Source organism: Neovison vison, chromosome 7, assembly GCF_020171115.1.
Source record: "Neovison vison isolate M4711 chromosome 7, ASM_NN_V1, whole genome shotgun sequence".
In the NCBI taxonomy this organism is placed as follows: domain Eukaryota; kingdom Metazoa; phylum Chordata; class Mammalia; order Carnivora; family Mustelidae; genus Neogale; species Neogale vison.
The window spans coordinates 126,515,014-126,539,887 of NC_058097.1; the positions used below are offsets into that span (position 1 = coordinate 126,515,014).

A 24,874-nucleotide genomic window follows, 5' to 3' on the forward strand; every position below is an offset into this window, starting at 1 on the left:
GTGCCATTTTAGCATATGGTTTATTTTTAACTGAAGACAATTTGGGCTCCAGCGACTTAAGAAGAGCATTTTAACATTGACCCCCTTCCTGCAATTCCTCCACCTGAAAAAAATTAGGAAAAAATCTTGTACCAGGAAGACAGCTATTGCCAAAGATAACATTTTTTTTTTTTTTTAACTTCAAGTCTTCTCTGCGTGGCATGGCAAATGCTTATTTGACAACATTTTATCTTCTTGTGAATTGTCTTCCTTCCCTTTGAAGTTTCAGACCCTTACCCTCTTCTGTTTGGCTCAGGATGACATATAAACCTCAACTGCCTGCCTGTCAGGAAGCCTCTCTTCATGGGGCCTCTGTATGTACATAATTAAATTTGTTTTTCTTCTGTTAATCTGTTTTATGTCAACTTAATTATTTAGATCAGCCAAAGGACCTCTAAGGGAAAATAAAAATTTTCTTCTGCAGAGGTTCAGGGTGTTTTTCTTCACTTTCTTCATGTCTTTACCTTTCCATAATGCTTGGATTTTATTAATAAAACAAAGCACCTAAATTATTTCCAGAAAAAAAGAAATCTTATACTTGAAGTTTTAAAAAAGACACCTAAAATCTAACCCAAAACTCCCTTTGTGTGCAAATCTCCTTGAGGAAAGAAAGGGGAAGACCTGGGTTAAAAGAGGAAGTTGAGAATATTCATCACTCAGTACTCTAGAATAGTGAGTGATAGAAGACAGACTTTGGAGTTACAACCAGTCTGAAGTTCTTAGGGGGAAGATACTGCTGGAAGCACAGCCAGGGCAGCTCCTGACAGAGCCATTTTAATGCCACTGGGGACTAAGTGGTCAGGAAATCAGCTCACCAGTGTTGTGGGAGAGATTCAGCCTGAAGAGAAGCCAGTGAGGCTGGCTGGCAGTTCAGACCTCATTAGTTGAAGAGGGAGCCCTGTCCCCTACACCTGAGAAAGTTAAGTGGCTAATTAAATCTTCTCCTGCTGATGCTGGGAAGCACGCCTGAGGGCCCGCTTTTAACCCCACCGCACTGCTGCAAGCAGTAACACTGGCCTGAGCCAGGATCTTGAAATCTGTGCTGAAAGCAAGAGATGCTGGTGAAGTTTAAATGCTTAGCAGAGTAATTCCTTGAAGACACATAAAGCTAAAGGACAAGAAAAAAAAAAAAAAAAAAAGCTAAAGGACAAGAAACTGCTTGTTATAAAACAGGCCATTTTCAAGGTATGTAAATTCTTTTCTATATAGTAACCGATCAAGTTATGAACTCTTAAAACACTTATTTACTAAGCATAGCTGATATATGCCAAGTACTGACACAAAGTGCTGAAGATGAATACATAAAAACATGCAGTACCTGATCTCTAGTAGTTAGTGGTGTAGCAGGAGTGACAGATTAGTAAACTAAAAATCAGTACAATACAATCACAGAAATACTTAAAATACAGCTTTGGAGGAATTTGAGCACACTGTGGTATCAAGGCATCCATTAACTTAACCACCAATGGCAACATTTGTGGAAAAAATTAAGAATATATTTAACTTTGGTTTACAGATTCTCACCCATTATTTTTTCCTGATCCCCGGCTTAAGAGTCACCTGACCTTTATCCGCCCCATTATGCTAAACCTTATTTGTATCTAAGTACAATAAAAATTCCAGTGAGATTTCAGATAGTTATGATGAAGGAGCTGAAGATTAGCTGAGGATAAAGTACAAACTGACAAGCTGCAAGACCCACTGCCCCCCACTCCAGGGTGAGATGTGTGGATATAAGTGACCTCGTTCCAGGAGGCTCCCTACTATCTTCATGTTAATGCCTAGCTAGGTATGAGAGGGAAACAACCTTAACTTGACAACAGAAAGACCTCCAGAATACTGTAGGTCCTCTTTAGCATATGAAAGTTCTTTTGAGGGATTTGAGGGACACTTGGGTGGCTCAGTTGGTTGGATGGCTGCCTTTGGCTGGGGTCATGATCCAGGGGTCCCGAGATCCAGCCCTACTCTGGGCTCCATCCTCAGTGGTGAGCCTGCTTCTCCCTCTGCCTACTGCCCCCCATATTATGCACTCTCCCTTTCTATCTCTCTGTCTGACAAATAGATAATATCTATTTAAAAGAAAGTTCTTTTGAAAATCTCCCCTTTCCTTAACCTCCCCCAACTACCAACTATCAGCCACCCCTCATACCCAGGTACCACTGCTCTTTCTGCCCAGGCGTCCTGCCCCCAAGCTTTAATAAAACCACCATTTTGCACCAAAGAATTCTCAAGAGTTCTCGGTCGTCTGCTCCAGACACTACCTCACCAAACCTCACCTACATTCCAAAACCACATCAGTTATACATTGAAGAATTATCCAGAAGGAGGGATATATTTAGAATTCAAGAGTCAATCTGGAGCAGGGGTGGGGGGGAAGCCCCATTTTTTAGAGGACCAACTCTGAAAAGCTCTGTTTTCTATCAAAACTATTATTCACTGTTGATTTTCTACTAAGCCTGGCAGTAGCCTTCAACCATGTCAGCTTCCTATCCATGCCTTCAAACTAGGGTGAAGAAGGAATTGTTGCCAACAACCATAAATAATGAGAGCTAAGGAAGTGAATGTCTGCTGAAATTATGGCTAATACAAAGAATTGTGAGATTTTCTCTTTTATTTACTAAACCTCACTCTTTCTTAGGGAAATCTGATTTTTTAAAATTATATTCAACTTTTTGAACTCTAAAACCCTATACCTATTTTGCAATTAATATTCTACTTATCCAACCAAAATATACACAATATTATGATGTGCTAATTTATTTTATGCAAACTTCTAATATTCACATGCATCAGATTTACTACATTAAAATTATTCTTTCTAAAGGGGTAAATGGACTGTGTAACTTACTTTAGTAAAATTCTTCCAAGGCTTGGGAGATTTCTGGGGAAGATGGCATAGTAAGAACACCCAAGGCTCACTTTGTCCCAGGGATACAACAAGATAACACTTACATCAATGTAAATAACACAAAAAGTAACCTGAAGATTGGAAGAATAAACTCTACAACTCAATGTACAGAAAAGGGCACATCGAAGAGGATAGGAAGGGCAGAGATGCAGTCAGGAACTAAACAGATTCAAGGGATTACCAGAGGGAGGGAAGAACCCTGTGGGCAAGGAATAGGGAAAGAAACAAACACCCACACTGGGGAGCCCACATGGGGGAGGTGAATTCCCATAATCTGGCTTCGGAAAACTAGAGGGGCCAAATTTTAGGAGCTCTTACAACCAGTGGAATTTAAATCCTGGAATAAAAATAAATAAATAAATAAATCAGCTTGCTCCAGTCTAGGAGAGCTGGGAGAATGAGAAGAAAGTGAGTTCCTGCTCTTAAAGAGACAGCCCAACAAACAGCCTACTCAGATATAGCATAGAAGCAGCACTTTGAAAGACCCCAGTATAAGGGAGGAAGAGTTGTTTACTAATTTCAGAGCATGCTCCAGAGGGACAGAAATTGCTGGGGAGCTCCTCCAGGAACAAAGAAACTGGCAGTCACCATTTCCACCATTTATGTCCCTCAGCATAAACACATGGACTCACTACCTAAATTGCTAGCACTACCATTACTCCCTCCACACAGCCCCTGCCCCCCATGCTATGCATCCACAAATCCACACTTCTGGATAACCCACCTCAGTTTCAGCACTTCAGGACCTCTCCCATAGAGAATCAGGGGTCCAAAAATCTTGTTAGTACAGATGCCCCTCTATCCTGCCCCCATGTTCTACCTTGGCAGATTTGCTCTCTCCAATAATCTCTGGCCAGAGCCTACACAGGGTGGTGTTATAGGCCTGTCAGTATGCAAGCAGCTTCTACACTGGCTGGCATCACTCCAAAGTGAGTCCTATTCAGGAAAGAGAGAAAGATAACCACACACACTAACCAGATGAAGGCCCAACAGTAGTCTGAAGGCAGACAGCCTGTCCTACTGCAGGACAAGCTCACCAACAAAAAAGTTCCCAGGAACAACAGAGGGAAAATGCCCTTCAGTTTGGTGCTGCTGCATCTCTGGCAAAAGTCTGGCCTGATTCCACTCCAAGGAATCCCCACTAACACCACAGTGACAAAAAGACAACCCATAATAGGCAAAGAGAGCCGTTGTAGAAAACTGGACTGAAGGAATAAATGGCTCAGCCACAACAGCCTGGTGCACACATTATACAAAGGAGACACCCCTGAAGTGCCAGGTTCTCGTGAAGAGGGGACACTGCATGGCTGGGCACAACAGGACTTCCTCTTAATTAGGCCATTATGTTCAAGTGCAGTAGATGTAGCCATTTTTCTTTTTTTCTTTTTTTTTTTAATATTTTATTTATTTGACGAGAGAAATCACAACTAGGCAGAGAGGCAGGCAGAGAGAGAAGGAAGCAGGCTCCCCCCTGAGCAGAGAGCCCTAGGACCCTGGGATCATGACCTGAGCTGAAGGCAGAGGCTTTAACCCACTGAGCCACCCAGGCGCCCTGTAGCCATTTTTCTAACAGACACAAAGAGCAAGACACAACAAGGAAGCAAGGGAATATGTCCCAAATGAAAGAACAGAATAAAATCACAGCAAAATACCTAAATGAAACTGAGATAAATAATATGTCTGATAGGGAATTTAAAGTAATGATCATAGAGACATTCACTGAACATGAGAAAGGAGTGAAGGACATCTGAGACCCTTAAAAAGAGATTTAAAAAAATCAAAGATGAAGGACACAATGATTGAAATAAAAAAAATATATACTAGGTGGAATACAGCAGGTTAGAAGAAGGAGAAGAATGAATCAGCACCTTGGAGGACAGAGTAATGGAAAATAATCAGGCTGAGCAGATGAGAGAAAAAAATATGCAAAACAAGAATAGACTTAGGAAACTCAGTGACACCATCATGCATAATAACATTTATATATTATAGAATTCCCAGAAGGAGAAGAGAAAGAAAAGTGGGCAGAAAATGTATTTGAAGAAATGATAGCTGTAAGCTTCCTGAATCTGGGGAAGGACACAGAAATCCAAATCCAGGAGGCACAGAGATTCTCCCAACAAAATGAATCCAAGGAGGACCACACCAATACATAATAATTAAGGTGGCAAAAAGCAATGATAACGAGAGAATTTTAAAAACAATAAGAGATTCCCCCTCTCCCTGCCTGCCTCTCTGCCTACTTGTGATCTTTGTCTGATGAATAAATAAATAAAATTAAAACAAAACAAAACAACAACAACAACAACAACAAAAAACCAAGAGAAAAGGAAGCAGTTACACAAAAGGGAAACCCCATAAGGCTATTAGTGGGTTTTTCTAAGAAACTTTGTAGGCCAGAAAGGATGGCATGATATATTCAAAGTGTGAAAAAAGAAAAGAAAAAAAAAATCTGTAGACAAAAATATTCTATCCAGCAAGGCTATCATTCAAAATAGAAGGAGAGGGTTTCCCAGACTAGCAAAAGTTGAAGGAATTCATGACTACTAAACCAGCTTTACAAGAAATGTTAAAGGAGACTCTTTAAGTACAAAGACCATAACCAATAGTAAGGAAAGTAAGAAGCACAAAAGCAGTGAAAATAAATATACCTGTAAATATACTTGTAAAAGTGAGTCAAAAAACTCACAAAATGAAAGGATATAAAGTATGACACCATATACCTAAAACATGGGGAGCAGAGCCTAAAGAATGGGTTCAAAATTAAGTGGCCATCAACTTGATATAGACTGGTATATACAGATGTTATACACAAATCAAATAGTAATCACAAATCAAAAACCAGTGATAGATATGCAAACACTAAAGAGAAAGGAACCCAAGTAAGTCACTAAAGAAAGCCAACTAATCATGAGAGAAGAAAGAAGGAAAAGAACAAAACAAGCAAAAAACCAGTAACAAAATGACAAGAAGTATATGCCTATGAAAAATTACCTTGAATACAAATGGACTAAACACTCTAATCAAAAGACAGAGGTGACAGAATGGATAAACAAATAGGACCTATCTAGAAGCTGCTACAAACCACACATTTCAGATGTAAAGACACCTGCAGATTCACAGTAAAGGGATAGAGAAACATTTATCATGCTAATAGTTGTCAAAAGAAAGCTGAAGTAGCAATACTTACATCAGACAAAACAGGCTTTGAAACAAAGACTATAACAGATAAAGACACTATGCATCATTAAGGGAACAATCCAACAAGAAAATAAATAATTATGGGAGCACCTAGATACACAAAACATTTAATACCAAGCATAAAGGAAGTAATTGATACTAACGCATTAATAGGAGAGGATGAAAATTCTACTTACATCAATAGACAGACCATTCAAACAGAAAATTAAGAAGGGAACAGTGGTGGGGTGCCTGGGTGGCTCAGATGGTTAAGTGTCTATCTTCCTTTCAGGTCATGATCTCCAGGTCCTGGGATGGAGCCCTCTGTCTGGGTCCCAGCTCAGTGGGGAGTCTGCTTCTCCCTCTCCCTCTGCCTCTTCCCCTGCTTGTGCTCTCTCTCTCCATCTCTTTCTCTGTATCTCTCTGCAATGCATAAATAACATCTTTAAAAAGAAAAAAAAAGGAAACTGTGGCTTTGAATGACACATTGAACCAGATGGTTTTAATACATATATTCAGAACATTCATCCCAAACAGAATACATACTCTTTTCAAGTGCACATGAAACACTCTCCAGAAGAGATCACATTTTAGGCCATAAAACAAATCTCAACAAATTTCAAAAGATCAGACTCATTCCACGTATCTTTTGTGACCACAATGCTATAAAACCAGAAATCAACCACAAGAAAAGCATCTGGAAAGAGCAAAGATACATGGCGGTTAAGTAACAAACTATTAATGAATGGGTCAATCAAGAAATTAAAAAGGAAATAAAACATTCATGGGGATAAAAATGAAAATACAATGGTCCCCAACCTTTGGGATGCAGCAAAAGCAGTTCTAAAATGGAAGTTTATTTATCTCAGTTATTATTTTCCAAATAAATGGAAATTTATTATCTCCGAATTCCCATTATATATGATTTCCATTATATATAATTTCCATTATATTCCATTATAGCATTATATAGGCCTACCTCCAGAAGCAAGAAAAATATCAAAACCCTGACTTTACACTTAAAGGACCTTACACCAAAACCAGTATAAGGAAAGAAATAAGAAAGATTAGAGATGAAATAAAATAAATAGAAACTAAATATATATATATATAATAGATCAATGAAATCAAAACATAGATAAACCTTCAGCCAGACTCATTAAAAAAAAAAAATGAAGAGAGAGAGAGAGAAAGAGGAATCAAAATCAGAGATGAAAGAGAAGAGATACCAACACTGCAGAAGTACAAAGGATAATGAGAATATCATGAAAAAGTATATGCTAGCAAACTGGACAACCTGAAGAAATGAATTAATTTTTAGAAACATATAAACTCTCAAAATTCAATTGAGAAGAAATAGAAAATTTGAATAAAGCACTAACCAGTGATGAAATTCAGTCATTCATCAACTAAACTCCCAATAAATAGAAGTTCAGGACCAGAGAGCATTCTGGGTGAACTCTACCAAACATTTAAGGAAGACTTAATAGCTATTCTTCTCAAACTATTCCAAAATATAGAAAAAGAAGAGAAATTTCCAAATTAATTCTACTGATTACCCTGGAATTAACCAATTCTATTCATTATCTGATATCGAAATCATTCAAAAACACCACAAAAATAGAGAACTATGGGCCAATATACCTAATAAACAAAGTATTAGGTAATAGAATTCAACCATACATTTAAAAAATCATTCACCATGATCAAGTGGAGTTTATCCCTGGTTTGCAAGGGAGGTTCAATATTTATATATCAATTTGATACATCACAGCAATAAGAGAGAGGATAAGAACTATATGATCATCTCAATAGATGCATATAAAGCATTTGACAAAGTACCACATCTGTTCATACTAAAAACCATCATAAAAGTAGGTTTAGAGGGAACATACCTCCACATAATAAAAGTCATATATAAAAAATCCACAGCTACATATTCAATGGTGAAAAGCTAAAACCTTTCCCCATTAGATCAGAAACAAGACAAGGATGTCCACTGATCACTTTTATTCAACACTGCACTGGAAGTCCTAGCCACAGCTATCAGACAAAAGCAAAGAATAAAAGGCATACAAATTAGTAAGGAAGAAGTAAACTTTTTACTATTTGCAGATAACATGATACCGCATATAGAAAACCCTAAAAACTCCACCAAGAAACTACTAGAACTGATAAATGAATTCAATAAGTTTGCAGGAGGTGAAAGACCTGTACTCTGAAAAATATACGCATTTTAGAAACTGAAGATGACACAGACAAATGGAAAGATATTCCATGTTCATGGATTAAAAGAACCACTATTGTTAAAATGTCCATACTACTCCCAAGCAAACTAATTCAATCTGTATCAAAATACCAATAATATTGGGTTGCCTGGGTGGCTCAGTGGGTTAGGTCTGTGCCTCTGGCTCAGGTCATGATCTCAGGGTCCTGGGATGGAGCCCTACATTGAGCTCTCTGCTGAGCAGGGAGCCTGCTTCCCCGCTCTCTGCCTACCTCTCTTGCGATGTCTTTCTCTCTCTGTCAAATAAATAAATAAAATCTTTAAAAAAAATTTAAAAATACCAATAAAATTTTTTCACAGAACTAGAAGAAATAATCCTAAAATTTGTATGAAACCACAAAAACCCTCAAACACCCAAAACAATCCTGAAAAAGAAAAAAAGCTGGAGGTATTATAATTCCACATTTCAAGTTATACTAAAAACTGTAGTAATCAAAACAGTATGGCCCTGGCACAAAAATAGACACATAGATCAATAGAAGAGGATAGAAATCCCAGAAACAAACCCATGATTATACAGTCAATTAATCTTTGACAAAGGAAGAAAGAATAACCAATGGGAAAAACAGTCTCTTCAATAAATGGTGTTGGGAAAACTGAACAGCAACATGCAAAGAATGAAACTGAATCACTTTCTTCACCATACACAAAAATAAATTCAAAATTCAAAATGTGAGACCTGAAACCATAAAAAAAAATTCTAAAAGAGAGCAGAGGCAGTAATTTAATTTTTCTGACATCAGACATAACATTTTTCTAGATACGCTTCCTGAGGCAAGGGAAATAAAAGCAAAAATAAAATACTGGGTCTATATCAACATAAAAAGCTTTGGCACAGCAAAAGAAACAATCAACAAAACTAAAAGACAACCTACTGAATGGGAGAATATATTTCCAAATGACAAATCCTATACAGGGTTATATCCAAAATACATAAAGAACTTATACAACTTACTCCAAAAAGAAACAAGCCATTTAAAAATGGGCAGAAGACATGAATAAACATTTTTCCAAAGAAGACATCCAGCTGGCCAATAGACACGTGAAAAGATGCTCAACATCACTCCTCATCAGGGAAATGCAAATCAAAACCATAATATCATCTCATACCTATCAGAATGACTAAAATCAAAAACACACCCTTGTTGGCAAGGGTATAGTGTATAGAAAAACTGGTCACTGTTGGTGGAAAGGCAAACTGGTGCAGCCATTGTGGAAAACACTATGGAATTTCCTCAAAAGTTTAAAAATAGAACTATCTTGTGATCTAGTAATCGCACTACTGGGTATTTAGTCAAAGACTACAAAAACAGTAACTTGAAAGGATATATGTGCCCCCTGTATTTATTGCAGCATCATTTCCAACAGCCAAATTATGGAAGCAGCCCAAGTGATCACTGATAGGTGACTAGATAAAGAGGTGGAATATATATACAATGGAATATATTATTCAGCCATAAGAATGAAATCTTGCTATTTGCAGGGACACAAGGGAGCTAAAGAGTATAATGCTAAGCCAAATACGTCTGCCAGAGAAAGTCATATTGCATGGTTTCATTTATACGTGGGGTTTAAGAAACAAAACAAACAAGCTAAGAAAAAGAAAGAAAGAAAGAAAGAAAGAAAGAAAGAAAGAAAGAAAGAAATTGGAAAGGAAGAAAAAAAGAAAGAAAGAAATTGGAAAGGAAGAAAAAAAGAGAGAAAGGAAGAAAAAAGGAAAGAGAAAGGAAGGAAGGAAGGGAAAAAGAGAGACAAACCAAGAGACGGATTCTTAACTATAGAAAAAAACTGCGGGCTAGTTACCAGAGGGGAAGTGGGTAGGGGACGGGTGAACAGGTGATGGTGATTAAGGACTGTAGTTATAATGAGCATCCGGTGTTGCATGGACGTATCGAATCACTATATTGTGCATGTTAACTATATAGGAATTAAAAATTTAAAAACTTAATAAAAATTTTAAAATATTCTTCCAGGCTCTCCATGGCTTTTAGGTTGAAATCTTGGTTGAAATCCCTGGTTTCCTAGGAGGTTTGAGAACTGGCCTCTCTCTCCTAACCTCACTCACTTTGCTGAAGGCACCTATCCTTTAATGTCTCAAAATAGATTATTTCACCTGATGCTCTGGTAACATTAACCAAGTTGTTGTTTAAATGCCTATCCCCTGACTTCCGCCCATTTAGGAACAAACTCATCTAAGCTCTACCCACAATTTTCTTTTTTTTTTTTTTTTTTAATCTGAAATGTCTTTTCTGACTCTTTTTACATGAATGAATCAAATGCCCCATCCTGAATCTCATCACATGCCACGCATACATTTTCATAGTATTTATCACACCAGATTACAAGTATTGGTTATCTTTCTTCCTTGTAAGATATCTGTAAGATATCTGTAGTTTCGTGCTAGCCCAAAGTAGTTTTATAGCAGACATTGTGTAAGTATTTAATAAATTAATGAAGGATTCAGAGTATTAGAGTTAGACTATATATTAAGGAATTAGAGATCATGTAATATCTCCTCATTTAAAAAAGTACTAACTGGACAACCAGTCAGGACCCTTCTCACTCTAGAGGGCTTTTTTTTTTTTTTTTTTTTTTCTTTCTGTTCTCACCTTCACTTAATAAACTTTTACTTCACTGAAAAAAAAAGTACCAATTGAAGTTTTAATATGGTTCTCCAAATGTGATCTAATCAAGTTTTCCTTGAATTTTAAATCTTTTTAATTTTAATTTTCCACTTCTGAGTACTCTAAAATATCTCCTTCCTATGCCATTCTTTCTTCATGTGTGTGGCATTCCTCTATATTCCACTTTATGCCTCTTATATATTCTTGTATTCAATGACAAAGATGACACTTAATCCAATCTTCCTATTCTCAGTCTTATAGAGATTTCAGCTTCTGTTTATTCCACATTGATTGCCTGCTTCCCTTGCACATCTCTCCATTGGCAGAACTGCCAATATTTATTTTCGGAGAACAATAACTCTTTAAAAAGGAAGGAAAATAAAAATAGGGGGCTGCCTAGAGCTGCACTGGCATCTGTCACCATGATAATGTTTACTAATTTTCAGACTATGCATGACATTAGTATTTCAGAGGCTAAAAGGATATTTTTAGTGTTAAATTTAAAATCTATAGAGAGATTTCTAAGTAGATTTTCTCTTGTGAAATTCCAAAGATACAAAATTGTTTGGGTGTTAGCTGGGGTCTTTGGTGAAGCAAAGACTAAGATTGAATTAGATACGCACATGATTTATCAGAAAAATGCCTTTGACAGAAAATGGAAACGAGGCAGGAAGGCTAAAGGACATGGTAGAGTACAACATGGGTCTATCTCTGTGAAGAAGAAAAGGAGAGAAGTGAGTTTGGGGACGATCTTAAACTGCAGTGCTGTTGGATGAAAATGTGGCCCATTTGATGGCTAATCCCTTAGTCACAGTCACTATCAGCGGAACCACAGGCCTGGAAGGAAGAGATCTGCCTCAGTATTCCTGCTGAGCTCAGGGATTGGATGGGAGCAGCCAGTGGGAAGTGAAGCATCAGCTTAAATGCAGTGATGTATTTCAGAGTACAAGTGCTAAGGCCATGAGCCAATCAGGCTCCTACAGTCTAATTTGTGAGGCATTTCTCCTGGCTGCCACAGTATGTTGGATTCCCTAGGTCTCCGGAAAACGTCTTTGATAGAACACTAGTTAACAGCTCATCCATATTTGGTAGTTATTTTATTTGTTTAAAATAGTTTTTTAAAAAAATAGTTGCAACTAGAAGGAATAAATTTTCACACATATGCAATGAAGAAAATCTTATTTTGTCCCTTTAGTTATGCCCTGACTAATACCACAGGTACTCATTTTCAGCAATAATGGTCATTAAGATGAATATTATCAGAAAGGTGTTTGTGCATTTTATTTGTATGCATATTTATATGTGAGGGTTTCAAAACAAGTTTACCCAGAACGGGTCCTTATGCTCTTTTGCATGTTGACTACTTTGAGTCGGAGACCTCAAATGTTTCAAGGGAAACATTGACCCTTCCTTAACTACCTAGAAGAATCTAAATTGGGGGTCTTCCCAGAATAAGAGTTATTATCCCAGAGATCATTTTCACCTAAGTGACCATCTGTATGGTAGGGCACACATCTAATTACCAAGCGTCTGTTCTTCTTACTGCTTTGTGAATTGCCCACTTCCCCTTTGAACCCTGGGGGCTCTATCCTATTTCTTAATTCAGGATGACATATATACCTTATTTTACCTTTCTATTTTGAACCTCATATCTGTGTGGAGTTCCTGGATGTACAAAATGACATTTGATTTTTCTCCTGCTAATCTGTTTTATGTTTGCTTAATTCTTAGATCGGCCCAATAAACCCTTCAATGGGTAGAGAAAAATGTTTATTTCCCAGCATATTTAATAGCAATGTCTATAAATTCATCACTTCTTTCATCACTTTATGTATGTTAATTTACAAAAACTGATAAAACCATCAGTGAGCAAATGAGAATAAAAGAACAATGAAAAGCTTGATTTAATTTTAATACATCTGAGATTTTCAAAAGACCTTATTCTTTTTTTTTTTTTAAGATTTTATTTATGTATGTGAGAGAGAGAGAGAGACAGAGCACAAGCAGGGTGAGGGGCAGAGGGTGAAGCAGATTCCCTGCTGAGCAGGGAATCTGATTTGGGGCTCAATCCCAGGACCCTGGGATCATGACCTGAGCTGAAGGCAGATGCTTAATCCACTGAACCACCCAGGTGCTCCTGAAAGACTTTACTGAGATAGAAACTATATGAGTTCAAATTTTATGCCAAACATATATTAAACATGCCTCATATTAACTGTATTTATTCTTTAACTTCAGTGTTAAAAAATTTAAATTTTCTCTCTACTCATCCTTTTTGTCATAAAGAGTATGAATCAGCCCTAATAAGCCCAGTGTGCTTGTATATGGGTCTACACGTGTAAGTGGAATGGTTTCAAAGTGTACAAAACCTTTAAAATTTTCTGAAAAGACTACTTGTGACTTTATAATCACCTCTAAGTTTTAAGTTATTTGCAAGTAAATATTGTTGTTATTAATGTAGCAGAAAACAAAAAGCAGCAACAGTATGATATTACTCATTTCTTTTGATAGCAGATAAAGAAGGTAGTCGAAGAGGAGATGTGTATTCCACAACTAATCTATGGCTTAAAGATTCACTGGTGTTTGCAGATTATTTATCACTAGTAAGATTTCTGTGCTTGAATGGTCCTTTCTTAATTTGAGAATTCTGCCTCCTCCATCCTTTTAGAGACTACTGTCAGTATGATTTACCATTTGAAAATCTGCTTATTGCCTTTTTGCCTCGCACATCCCTAAAGATAATTGTATATCTCTAATATGGGCAGATTGGTGCATGATCATTGTGAATTTAAAGATTTCCTATTAACTTGTATGTTCCCTACTCTTTTATGTGTATCCTTACTTTGCAATTATATTTTCCTCCATAATGGGAAACATAAGCACTAACAGGCATTTAATTGAAAAATTGAAATGCTTTTACATTGGTATCATTCTGTTGTTATTTTAGTTAGTGCTACTGTTTTTATAAAAAGCAAATTAAAAAGCAAACAGTTCTTTACTAGGAAATTACTCTTACATTCTAAATCTTAGATCAAAAATGATTAAAAGTTAGATAATAGGTATAATATTTCATTCTACATGAAATATACATTTTAATAACAGATTAGTATTTGTACATGACTTAAATTGAACATAATTTCAAAAATAAAAGTCATGATGAGGGCACCTGGGTGGCTCATCAGTTAAGCATCTGACCCTTGATGTCAGCTCAGGTCATGATCTCAGGGTCATGAGTCTGAGTTCCGCATTAGGCTCTGTGCTCTTCAGGGAGTCTGCCCAAGATTCTCCCTCTTTTCTCCCTGTGTCCCTCCTCACTCTGCCCATTTTCTGTCTCTAAATAAAAAAATAAATAAATAAAAAGAAAGAGAGAAAGAAAGAAAGAAAGAAAGAAAGAAAGAAAGAAAGAAAGAGAAAGAAAGAAAGAAAAGAAAGAAAGAAAGGAAGGAAGGAAGGAAGAAAGAAGAAATGAAAAGAAAGGGATGACATGATGGGATTCAGGTGTGATTCCAAAAATATGGCACAGTGGGATGTTGAGTATTTTAAGCTGAAAGTGTTTGAGAAAATGGCAGAGGCTCTGACATCCTCCCCTTGCTTTTCTTCTGTAAAACAGGCCACAAAACTCACAAGTGAGAGGTGCCCTCCTTATACCCTGCCTTCCTTATCTCTGAAAACAAAGTATGCCAAAATGCAATAGACATTGCTGTTTTCTCCAGTTTAGCCCAGTTACCTCATATTCTTCCACATTTGTGCACTGCTTATCAAACCTAGCATAAAAATGTACAAATGTGTTTCTTTAGGTCTTCTTTTTCTTATGAAGTATCCTATGTCATGTAAAACTTATGTTAAATAAATCTATATGCGTTTCTCTTGTTAATGCTTTTGTCAGTTTCATTCTTAGGACCAGCCAGAGACACTATAAACACTTCTCAAAAATTGTGAGATAACTTTTCAATGAAAATAATACTGTCTTCTTCTACATATTGGGTTTTTTACAAGAATTTTTTTAAGTGCAAATGTTCTGCTTCTTTTTTGATACCACCTACTTTGTGGAAACCATGAAACTATTTCTGATATACTCAAAATAAAATTTGTGATCAAAAGTGATATTTTTATATAAATTTCAATTTGAAACATTTCGGTTAAAGATTTGTTCAATACTAGAAAGACTGAAAAAACTGCACTCATAATTTATTAATGTGAATAAAGAGATAGAGAGACATTTATGATCATTAGTCACATCCCAATTTTTTTAATTTAAAAAAGTCTCTGGGACGCCTGGGTGGCTCAGTTGGTTGGACGACTGCCTTCGGCTCAGGGCGTGATCCTGGAGTCCCGGGATCGAGTCCCGCATCAGGCTCCCAGCTCCATAGGGAGTCTGCTTCGCTCTCTGACCTTCTCCTTGCTCGTGCTCTCTCTCACTGTCTCTCTCTCTCAAATAAATAAAAAAAATCTTTAAAAAAAAAAAATAAAAAAAAATAAAAAAAAAAAGTCTCATTTTCTAGTATTCCATTACTTCTAGACTGACAGATACCTTTTCACTATGCTCTCTGACAAAAACTGTATTATTTTTCATTACAAAAGACTTTTCAAATGTTCTATACTTTTTTTTTGGGGGGGGGAGGTTGTTCTTTCCCTACATGCAGTATATAAAGGAATCTAAAATTTCAATACCAATAGGTCATGGGTATATGGACAGAAAGAATTCTCAAATAATGTTCAAGCAACTGTAATGTTGACAAAGTCAAGTGCTCATAAAGAGAAAAGGCAGAAGAAAAGTCATAAGAACACACAGAAGAGCTCAAATAGTGTAATCTGGCTATGGAGAACTAGCAAGAAGCAGAAGCCTAGAGACTGGCTAGTTGAATCAATGAAGTGATTCTTTTTTCTTTTTTCCTTTCTCTCTCTCTCTCTTTTTTTTTTTTTTTTTAAGAGAGAGACCTAGCAGTGAGGTGGGGCAGATGGAAAGGGAGAGAGAGAATCCCAAGCAGACTCTCTGCTGATTACAAAGCCTAATGCAGGGCTTGATCCCTCTCTCCTGAGATCCTGAGATCATGACCTGAGCTGAAATCAAGAGTTTAACACTTAACCAACACTTGAGCAAACCAGGCAGCCCTGAAGTGATTCATTTTAAAATAAAAGGTTTTCCTTGAAGATAGTGCTGTGAATTTGACTCAGCCACTAGCAACCCCCAGCACTGCTTAATCAATGTGTTCTAAATAATCAATCAGCCAATGGAGGGTATTAGCAATTCACACACACACACACACACACACACACACAGGAGTAATTTATTCAATTTTATAGTTACAAACATAAAAACAAAAACAAAAAGTGCATTTAGTCCCATATATGTATATGTGGACTATAATATGATGCCAGATAGTATGTTTTCTCAGTTTACTCCATTTTTATTGGATGAGATCTAAAGTAGAAATGTCCAGTTGAACCATATCATGAACTCATAAAAGAGAAAAAAATAGGCAAAATTAAGTTTAGTAACATATTTTATTTAAACCAATGTGTCCAGAATATTATTCCCATATATAATAAATATACAAATATTAGTATAGTATTTTACTTTTCTTATATTAAGTATTTAATAACTGGTGTGAGTTTTATATTATAGCACATTTTAATTTAGAGTAGTCACATATGAATCACTGTATTGGACTGCATATAGAAATTCTTAAGAGTATTGATTCCTAGAAATTGTATTCTCCACACAGTCTTCATTAACCTGCTGATACAGTTGCCCCTATTTGTTTTTGCAAAATTTGTTTACAATTCTGATTATATTGGCATTTTTTTTTCTGTCTTTGATGGGACAGGCACAATTCCAGGGGTGTAAAATTAAGTAGTAAATTTGTTTTTAATAACACAAACCAGTTGTACGTTCTTATAATTCTGAAAGGAAAACTAATAATTTCACCTTAAATAAAAAAGACTTGCTTTAGGCTCAGGGCGTATTTTGTTTCTTTTTTTCCTTTATTTTATTTTAATTCCAGTGTAATTAGCACACAGTGTTATATTAGTTAGGGTGTACAATTTAGTGATCCAGCTCTTCCACACGACACTTGGTGCTCATCAGGACAAGTGCATTCCTCAATCCCCAGCACTTATTTTCACCCATCACTCTACCCTCCTCCCCTCTGTCACCATCAGTTTGTTCTCTATAGCTAAGAGTCTGTATCTTGGTTTGTCTCTCTCTTTCTTTCTTTCTTTTTTTTCCCCTTTGCTTGTTTTGTTTCTTAGATTCCACATTTAAGTAAAATCATATGTTATTTGTCTTTGACTTATTTCCCTTAACATTATACTCTCCAGTTCCATCCATGTCATTGTGAGTGGCAATATTTATTTCTTTTTAAAGGCTGAATAATATAATGATAACATATATATTATCATTATATTATTGACATGATATATATCTCATGTCTCTCTCTATAAATATATCACCTCTTCTTCATCTATTAATCTATCAATAGACACTTGGGTACTTGGGGTGTTTCCATAATTTGTCTATTGTAAATAATGTTGCTATAAACAATGGGGTGCATATATCTCTTTTAATTAGTGTTTTTGTGTTTGGGGGTAAATACCCAGTAATATGATTGCTAGATCATAGGGTAGTTCTATTTTTAATATTTTGAGGAACCTCCATACTCTTTTCCACAGTGGATATACCAGTTTACATTCTAAGAGTATTTTCTCAAGGAAGTTAAAAGTGGCAAGAGTAGGAGAAAAGGTTGCTTTTGTATTAGACATACAACAAATTACAGTTCCTTTATGTGTATGGTCTCCTAAAAACTTTACATACCACATGCATGGATATACACATACATTTACTTATTATTTATTTAAGATTTATTTATTGTTCTAATTAAATCTGTAGTCTTTGTACTTATGTATTTCTGATTGAGAATTTTTTTTTCATATAATTTCTACCACTCAGAAAAAGAGAAAACAATACAATTTCATTCCTTCAACTGTAGTTGTGTTTTCTCCCAGTTCTTTGATGGTGTTCCTCAATCTTCTCTCTGGAGTCCTCTGGAATCCTTCTGGCTTTACATACCTGGTTAAATTTCTGCCACTCAACACACAAAGCACATTCCGAAATCAGTGATGTCCATGAATTTATTATTCTCATTCTATTGTTAAGAAATATTTACTGAAAGCTTCTGCTACTGGCTGTGTGAACTCCAGTTTTCATCACTGGGCAATCACACTTCAACTCCTCTGCCTGAATATGTTCTTACTAAAACCCCCACTGATGTTCTAGTTAGTAAGTCAGTGACTCCCTTACAGGGTGAACTGATACTTCTGCCCTAGACCTACATCTTGGTGTCACTGACCTCTTCTGCTCAATCCACCCGATACCCTAAACAAGACCATCTATTGTCACTGCTTCTACTATGCATTCATGCTGTTGCCTGGCCAGCAAAAATGTCCAGACTTAACCTCTGTTCTAAACTCCAATCAGTTCATATCTACCTAGATTTCCACCAATGTAAATATGCTCAATCTGCAAATAATAAAAAAAATGCTTATAATTCTTGGAAGTTATCATGCTGAAGGCTAAATTCTTTATATGGATTTTTGTTTATTTAATCCTCACAGCAATGCTGTGTTGTTTAATATTATCCTCTTCTGAGGATACATAGAAACAATCTGAGAGCAGTTAACTGACTTATATCATTAATAGATATATACCTAATAAATTTCGTATAAAAGAAGTGTGATTTTTATGGCCAACATTCTATATATTTTTAAATTTTTACCTAATTTCAGTTAGTGGCTTTTATCAACGAGGGTTCAATCTGCCCTTATTATTTGTCATTTGAACTATTGAAGTTGTCCTCAAATTAAGAGGTAGATTATACAATTATTAAGAACAGGGACACCAAAGCCAAGCTCTCTTGATCCAAATCAGCTCTCATGCTCTTAAGCAGTAAAATCTTGATCAAATTCCTCAGTATTTCTGGGTCTTGTTCTCATTTGTAATAGATGTATTAAAAACAGCATCCCAACAGCACAGAGTTATTGCCCTTATGCAATTTTTTTTGGTGTGTAGTGATTCTCAATAAATACTAACCATTAATACCACCTGTCATCTTAATTTATCTCCTAATCAGTTCTCGGAGTTACAATATAACATGTTTCTCCCAACACTTTCTGCTGAACAACTTTTTGGGATCCTTCTAATACAAAGTTGTATACTGGCTATTATCTTAGTTTCTTTCCATCCATTGTATCTGTGCTAACCATCTCTGCTTGTTTAAGACCTCTGTCAGAACACCTGTAGTCTATTAGTTGAATGATCAAAATATTTGTTACTTTAGGGGTGCCTGGGTGGCTCAGATAGCCAAGCATCTGCCTTCAGCTCAGGTCATGATCTCTGGGTCCTAGGATTGAACCTCATGCAGGCTCCCAGCTCAACGGGGAGTCTTTTCTCCCTATCCCTCTGCCTGCCCCCCTCTTGCGTTCTCTCTCTCTATATATATGTCTCTGTCTTAAATGAATAAATAAAATCTTTAAAAAGTAATTGTTACTTTATAAAAAACACATCTGTAAGCCAATAACTGAAAGGCAAAATATTTTTGGGGACATAAAAATACTTCCCAATTCCTAGTCCCAAGTAGACTACTGTATCTAAAAGACTGATACATATGTTGGCTCTCATATGCTAATTGACTACAGTTGTCCTCTTTGGATTTTCTTTCATCAGATCATCTTGACTCTGTTTCTGCAATGTTGATTATTATATAGAAACCTTTAGATTTGGTTAGACATGCAGAAATAATCAGTGCAGTCTAAATCTGGATCATGTTCTCATTTTATCTCATAAAAAGATAATTCATTTCAAAATTATCATGAAGTTTATTCCTATTCTTCAACATTTCAATAAAGTTTCCAAAGCTTTCCAAGTGAGCTCAATTTAAACAGGAGTCACTGATTTTAATTACTCAATCTGTTTGTAGTTTATGAGTTCACAAAGATTATGTCATTTTTCTAAGGTTAAATCCAACTGAACGTTTACCTCATTATTTAAGTCTTTAAACTTTTTTTAAATTTTCATTTATTTTACTTTGCCTATATGATCCTACTTTGGAATATGTCATTTTATTATTATTATTATTATTTTATCTTGGTTAAGAAACTTGACCAAAAACTTGAAAGTGGGACAGACAGACACCTGCTGCTTATATCAGCAAGAAAAAAAACCAAGGTCTCTCCATGTACCATTCTTTCCTTCTGCTCCTCCTGAGGAGCACATCCCAAAAGGCTTCTGGTATCTTTGTGGACTCATGTGGGCTGGGTCAGGTTTTCACTATCACTGCTGCTAATCTGGCTTCCCTAATACTGTTACATCAGACACACACCCTCTCTTTTTCCAGAGACATACTTCATGCATAATTTTCTTGAAAGAATAAGTTTTTGATGAGGTGATATTCAGGGACACAGTGTAGATATTCACAGCCTCACCCAACCCCCAGCCATCAAAGGAGAATTTATTTGTTACATATCAAATCACAAGCCTTGTTGTACAAGTGGTTGACTGACTAATTCTCAGAGTATCCAAGCTGATTTTTTTTTATATATATACACAAAACTGCTTTAAAAAAAAAAAATCTTGAAACTTGGGATGGGCTTATGAAACTTGGGATGGGCTTATGACAATGGGGAAGAAGGGAGATCCAGAGGGGTTGGAATTTGGAATTTGGAGGGAGAGACGCAAATGAAGATGAGAACAATAATGATATTGTATGATATTGGAAAGAGATGAGTAGAGGCACTTTAATGTGCATTCTGTAATAGGAGACCCTTGCTACCACACCTTCAAAAGTCTTCACTAAGGATGTACCACTTTGAAGAGATTTTTGAGTCACATTTTTCTTTCTTTTGATTATAACAAGAAATTATGTCATTTGAGGGCAGTTCCTAACTTGGGAACAAAAAGGCCTAGTTTTATTCTGTGTACAGATTTTGAACAACAAAATACTAAAATTCATTTGATGAAAAATGATGTTTTATCTCATCTTGTTTTTTTTCTCCCCTATAGATATGAGTAAATTTCTTATATTGCTTCCGTATAACAAAAAATATCATATATTTTCATATATCATTTCATATATCAAGCTCATTTTTCTCCTTCCTGTCTGTGACTAATTGAATCTTCTATTACCACATCATCTTAATACCAATGATCGATCTGGCTAAAACCAGTTAATTATTAATCAGAACATGACCATGTTTCCAACTATGATAGCTTTAGTGTCATTTGGTTTTCAATTGTGTGATATGTGGACTTTCTATTTCCTTTGTAAATCTTGCTTTTACAAATAACTTTCTCAGATAACATACCGTTATGCATGTATATACTTATGCTTAAGATTGCACATATTTCTTCATTTAAGGTATTTCTATTTATTTTAAATTTTTTCAAAGGTATTATAATTTTCTAATGTTAGAGTCAAATATTGGATTTGTTTTTATTGTAAATAGTAAAATAAAATTCCTTATTTCCCAACCAAGAGCTTATCTATAAGCCCCATACGTACCCATATTTACTGATGTAAAATTCAAACCAATCTTTTTCCCTCTCTTTCATTTCTGAATTTAACTAGCTTTAACCATTCTAGTAGAATATGTTTTAATATTAAATTTCAATATTTTAATGGAAATTCAAAGCAATAAGTGAACAATATGTACAAAACATATATCTTACAATGAAATTGCATTTGAATTATATATGTAACCTTATGCTCATACGTTACAAACCAGAAAAATACGCACGTGGGAACTGGTACATATGACATTATTATTAATGAGAGGAGATGAGACTGTACAGAGATATTAATAGAAATATTAATAGAGAGACTGGAAACTCAGAATGCAGATTGTGAATAGGATGTTACAGGAAAGTCAATAATACTTGGCAGTAAGGGCTCTTGTAATGCTTTTAATGAGAATATGAAAAGTGTGTGAATTCCACATGATAATTCTGAATGAGCTGTAAAGGGGGCTGCAGATGTTTTCGGAATTTAAAAAACTGGTCATTCAGACACATAAATGACTAAACAAATAATTCATCATATCTTGTGTACATTTAGCCTGAGGAACTAGTTTGAAATAAATCATATTAATTTTAAATTTGTTTTTATGCTGGTAATGGACATAACCTCTACTGGGAACATCATAGAGCATACCAGAGAAATAAAAGTAAATTTCCTTTTCTACTAAGCAATGGTTCAAGCTCTTTGTAATAGTAGTTGATGTCTAGTTTCTATGATAATGAAGGACAAGAAAGTCTAAGAAAAAAATTATTAATGGGGATTAACGATCAGTCTAATAAAAGAATTGAGTAAGTTCTTCTAGTATATGTCCCTAAATTATTAAATGGTTACATAGATACTTAGCCCAAATAAGCATGATGTTTCTTAAATTAAAGAAAAAGAAAGCACAAAAGGAAAAAGGAGGAAGAGGGCAAGGAGAGAAGGAGAATTGGAAGGGAGAGAGACAAACGAGAGGCTTTTCTCCAAAATGCTACCTTAAATGAAATCTAGTTCTAGTCCAAGATTCCTTCACTTAAAGGATAAGCAATAATGCTTATTCTCATATTTCTGGTTTGGTTGTGTATGTTTGTGTTGTGTATAAACTGTATATAAAATAGCACATGGAGGAACATATTTGATGTGTATAAGCAATTTGCTAATAGCATATTGTATTACAAAAGTATTTGTGAAAGAAAAGTACTTGTAAAAGGGCAAAAAATTTCCCTGGCCCTCATCCTTTAAAAAAGCTCACTCTTACAGAGAAAATCTAAACCATTAATGACAAAAGTGAAAAGATTCAATTCCCCCAAAATAGGGAGGGGTGGGCACATAAGCTTATTTAATCTAGGAATAAAGTCATGAGAGAGGGGTGCTTGGGTGGCTCAGTTGTTAAGTGTCTGCCTTCTGCTCAGGTTATGATCTCCTGGGTCCTGGGACCCAGGTCTGCATCAGGCTCTCTGCTCAGCAGGAAGCCTGTTTCTTCTCCCACTCCCCCTGCTTGTGTTCTCTCTCTCACTGTGCTTCTCTCAAAATCTTAAAAAAAAAAAAAAAAGTAGTGAGAGAACATGAGACAGGTCACTAAACAGAAGTTTCGAGTAGACTACATTTGGCCTAAGAATGCAGCTATTTTGGGTAAAATAGTGTTAAACTGAGAAAGAGAAAGAAAGAGAGAGAAACTTTGCAACAAGATTTTAATTCTCAAGTTTATCACAGACCCCACCACTCTCTATTGTATACCCAGGTATCAAGCGTTAATATTTATTTTAACTCCTTCTCTTGAAAGAGTGAGAAATTTGAGTTTGGGACCTTTGAAGATGACGGAGGCAAGAATTTGATGGGAAGGAAGAAAACTAGAAGGGTTTCCTGGAGTCTGAGGCTAAACAGGTCCAGAAATGGGGGTGGTGGTGAGAAAAAGGAAAATCATAAAGGAGAGATATCTCTTTCTACCATCTTCAAATGGTGCAAAGATACATTCTAAAACTCTGCAACAATAATTTACCAACAAATTGATGGTTTGAGAAACTGACAAAGAGATATACTGTGTACCTTTTATATTGTATGAATTTTATACATCTATGCTTTAACTTCCTCATCTGAATATTTTTCAAAGCAATTACATGTTATAATGCATAGTGGATTGCTTTGAAAATTTAAACATTCTAAAATAATTAGAAGAAGATAGTGAACTTACAGCAAAGTGGGGAATAGTATATAGGACGGGGAAATAGTATATCATCTTGCCTTTTAAAAAAATGGTATGCTACTGAATGCATACGTTTGTATTTACTTCTTTCCTTCAGGTACTTCAGGGGCAGTTTGCTGTGATTTCATTATTTTAGATTGGTTTGACAAGAAAAAATAACAATAATTGCCTGCATTCCTAAGCAAGAATTGGTAACGCACACATACACACAGCACACCTACCATTGGTATTCTTCTCCCCCATTATCCATTCAATCATCATTTAGAACTGTCTAAAGAGTCTTGACCTCAGCATCTGTCTAAGCTCTGTGGTACCTTGCCCATTCCTCTTTTTGCCTTCCTGGCTGTGCAGATCTCTGGATCTTTGATTAATAATAATGAAGAAAGTGTTTGGGCAGATAAAGGGAGCTCGCCTAATGGGAGAAGCACACAGAGGGGCACTTAGTAGATCTTTGAGGACTTGTGGGAAGAGGAACCAGCTCAGGGAGATGCTAAGAATGAGAGCTGTGTCATTGAAGGAGTTCAGTGTTCACAAGCAAAGTGTTCTGAAATTGAACCCCGCCACTTAACTTCCTACCTATGTGCAGTCAAGCTATTTAGCTCTCCCAGTTGTAATTTCCTTACTTCTAAAACTGTGAGGATTTTTTTGTTTGTTTGTTTTTTGTAATTTTTAAGAGTTAATCCAGGGGCATTTTTGTTAAGCATCAACAGAATATAGTTTCTGTTATTTGTGTGTGTGTGGCTCTCAAATTTACATCTCAGTCCCAGACCTTGTCCCTCTAATTTCAGACTTGTATTTCTCATCACTTAATTAGCTGTCTCATATCAAAACAACTGATTTACCAAAAAGTGAGCTCCTGATTTTTCTGTCCAAACTTGCTTTTCCTTCCTTGTTCTATCCCAATGGAAAGAAACTACATTGCTCCATGTGCGGAAGCTGGAAACTCTGGAGTCATCTTGATCTTTTCCTTCATTGCCAACATCATAATTGCAAGCAAATTCTGTAGCTATACCCAGAATCTGACTACCGCCAATTGGCACCATTTATTCAAGGTCTCCATTATCTGTCGCTTGGAAACTGCAG

At 35.9% G+C, this 24,874-nt stretch overlaps 1 protein-coding gene across 2 annotated transcripts in view; it reads right to left on the reverse strand.

Annotated features, from left to right (window-relative positions):
* Positions 1–24,874, reverse strand: part of CNTN5 (contactin 5) — a 1,378,465-nt gene that overhangs the window by 1,325,528 nt on the left and 28,063 nt on the right. The window lies entirely within an intron of this gene.